Source organism: Orycteropus afer, unplaced genomic scaffold (genome assembly GCF_000298275.1).
Source record: "Orycteropus afer afer isolate SDZICR_OR568_19922 unplaced genomic scaffold, OryAfe1.0 scaffold00188, whole genome shotgun sequence".
NCBI lineage: Eukaryota > Metazoa > Chordata > Mammalia > Tubulidentata > Orycteropodidae > Orycteropus > Orycteropus afer.
In genome coordinates, this window is record NW_006921775.1 from 1,715,652 (window position 1) to 1,719,397 (window position 3,746).

The window sequence follows — 3,746 nt, forward strand, 5'->3', positions numbered from 1 at the left end:
TTTTGTAATTGTGATTTGGGTGAAAGTTTACAGAGCGAAGTAATTTTCTGTACAACAGTCCATATACATTTTGTTTCATGACATTGATTGTAATCTCCATGATGTAACATAATGTAACAGCTCTCTTCCCACTTCCTCCATGTGGTTACCTTTTCTCTGTGTCCTTCTTTCCTATGCATCCCTGCCCTCTAAGCTATCTTCTTATGCAAACATTGTCCTTCTGATCTCCCATGGTTGATTGTTCTAAGGAATGTACCTACCTGGTGTAAATGTTCACCTTATATGCTTGTTTATTATTTGGCTGGAAGCTTCACCGTGGTAGTGAGTTCAGTTCCAGGCCTGTAGGGTGACTACGGGCCATAATAATGGGGTTTTCACTAGTCTCTATCAGACCAGTAAGCCTGGTCTTTTTGATGATTTTGAGTTTTGTTCCACATTTTTCTCCACTCTATCCAGTAGCTCCTATTTTGATCCCTTTCTAAGTGGTTGACAGTGATAAGCAGGCACCATCTAGTTCTTCTGGTCTTATGGTCCTGTAGGCTGAGGTTCGCATGTCCCACTAGTCCTTTGGACTGATTGTTTCCATGTGTCCTTGGTTTTCTTCAGTCTTCTTTGCTCTAGACAAGGAGAGACAAATTGTTGTGTCTTAGAAGGCTACTTGCAAGCTTTTAAGACCCCAGTCATTACTCACCAAAGTAGGATGTAGAACAATGTTATTGTGTAGTATGTTATGCTAATTGAGCTTGATGTTCCCTGCAACCATGGTTCCGAGCCCATGGGCCCAATACCTTGCTCCCTCAGGGTGTTTGGCTGTGGCTAAGAAGTTATTATTGTTTTTAAAAAATATCTTTATGATCTCATATGTTTAAACATACTTATGTTTTGTTATTCTATTGTATTACCATCTTTGGCCACTAGGAGTTTTGAGTTGTTGGACCCACACAGAGAGGAACTATTTCCAGTGAAGTAGTTTGACAGCCTGTTCCTGGTAGGATATTCTCTCCAGACAGAAAAAAAGAAAAACATCTTAAACTATTTTCAGGAATCATATTGTTGTTGGTTGGTACTGTTAATATTGTTAACCTAAAATTTTAGTGTTTCCATTGTGGGATAAAACAAATGACTAATTATAATGGTGTTTTGGGGAACCACATGTTTCAACATGGGAGAAAGAGGGGAATGGGTGAGTTTAAGTAGGGTCCTTAAAAAAAAACAAACCCCAAAAAACCTCATTGCCTTGAAGTCAATTCTGACTCATAGCGACCCCTCCTTTGGTTTCTGAGGTGGTATCTCTATGGAAGTAGGTTGCCTAGTCTTCCTTCCCAGGAGTGGCTGGTGGGTTTGGCCACCAGCTTTCTAGTAGTCAAATGCCTTAGGCACTAGGCCACCAGAGCTCCCAGTAGAGCCCTTCTAGCTCTAAATTTAAGTGGGAAGAATTAGCCATGATTTATTTATTTATTTTAAAAATACATTTTATTGAAATATAATTTATGTACAGTGAAATACACAAAACTAAAGTGACATGAGTCAGTGCATTTGCTTATGATTTATTTTATATTAACAGGAAGAATTTTCTAGTTCTGTCCTCTGAAAAGAGTTTGAAAGAACACCGATCAAACCAGTAGCAATGTGCACCACCAGCAAGCATCACAATTATGGTCTGTGAAAAGAATCTTTAAGAGGTCATGTTCCCTTGGATAAATGGCTGATCCAGGTCAGGGGCAGGAAATACACCAGATAATCCAGGATTATCTTATCATATCAGACAGGAGGAAGGCATCAAAGATGAATGGGCTTGTGTTAAAGTAAAAATGAATATTTTAAATGACTAGCATCAGGAAAGAAAACAATTGGTGTATGCTTCTTTGGGTAATAGATAGATACTGTTGCAATAAATCTAAGTTTTAAAAACATCAGCTGAATTGAAGAGAACTAACACATGCAAATGAACTAAGAACTCCAATTACACCTAGTTCCCTAATTAATTCTCTTCATCCAACTGTCTAACTGCATTTTTTTCTGGCAGAAATCATGGCAGTAAAATAATTTCTTAGCTTTACTTGCAGTTGTTGACTAAGCGTACTGAACCTTGAAAAATATTAGATAAAAACATCTTTGAGAGCCACTTGTTGGCATTTTAGTGAACAAACAATTTATTCACCTTATTTATTTATTTATTTCCCCCTTACCCGTGGGAAAGGGAAAAAACATCAACCTCAAGGTTAGAAATTTAGACCAGCATCTTCTTCCTATTACCCAGCACACATCAGTGTGGTAAAGCAAGCTTTGGAAACAACTTCTCATTTTATTATAAAGTGACCTCAAAGGATAAATATTCAAGCTGCTAGGTTTTCCATACTGAATTTACCAGAAGAGTTTAACTTAGAACTCAAGAGCAGACATTTTGGGTTTGAAGTATGACCCATGTATGAACCAGGTTCCAGGAATATTCATTGTATGCAGTGGTCCACAGGGCCACTTTCTCCATCAGAGAAAGTGTTCACCTGTGTGAGTATCTGTACCGCTTCTTCCCAGTTGATATTGATCTTTTCGGACTTACACATTTTGTTGGATGTATCGTCACCTGTTATTGTACTATCAAGTACTTTACAAATTAACAGTAGAGTTATGGTGAGCAAAAACGAATAAAAAGTCACAGCATTAATATCTGTGTTTTCTTAACCCTGATCTCCCCTCAGCCATTTTATTTTCTGAACCCACTAAAATCCATTGTTAGACAGCGTGACACAGTAAGAACACCTTCCCTAGATCAGCTGCCTCTTTTTGATGCAAATAGAAAAGCACTTCAACTTCTCAAGTAATAATCAAGCTATCACTTCTGAGGCATTTCTGAAATGAACTAAAAAAAAAAAAAAAAAAAAACCTTTAAGAGACCTATTAATTTGCTTCTTGGATTTTGTTCTTCATTGTATTTTTCTTGGTCAAGACTTCTGTATTTTATAATTCTGAGATTATTTGGTGATTTTTCTTTAAAATTGCATACTTTATTATTTCCAGTGTCACTGCAGATGGCTTCATACCATTATTTCATATGTTCATTTTTATCTCCACTAAAATAAAACCAACCTAAGCTCACTGAGAGGGAACTCAGGCATGCCCAAAGCAGCAGAGGGGGAGAGCAGGAGAAAGGGGATAAAAAGACAGGAACCTGGACAGAGGAGCAGTCAGCCACAGGGATCCAGGTGAGGAGAGGGAACTCAGGTACACCCAAAGCAGCAGGGTGGGAGAGTGGGAGAAAGTGGATTAAAGGGAACTCAGGCATACCCAAAGCAGCAGGGTGGGAAAGCAGGAGAAAGGGGCTTAAAAGCCAGGAACCCAGACAGAGGAGCAGTCAGCTGCAGGGATCCAGGTGAGGAGAGGGAACTCAGGCATGCCCAAAGCAGCAGGGCAGGAGAGCAGGAGAAAGGGGATAAAAAGCCAGGAACCTGGACAGAGGAGCAGTCAGCCTCAGGAATCCAGGTGAGGAGAGGGAACAAGGCACTCCCAAAGCAGCAGGGCAGGAGAGTGGGAGAAAGGGGATTAAAATGCCCAGGAATTTGGACAGAGGAGCAGTCAGCCACAGAGACCCAGGTAAGGGTGGTACAAGAGGTTTCCAGCAAGGAGACAAACTTATCTGTCAGTTTGTCCTACTATGGTGATGTGTTGATGTCAGTTTTGAGGCTGAGCCACTGGTGTTTCAAACCCAGCAGGATGTACATGGTGCACAGGTATCAGCCCAGCTTACA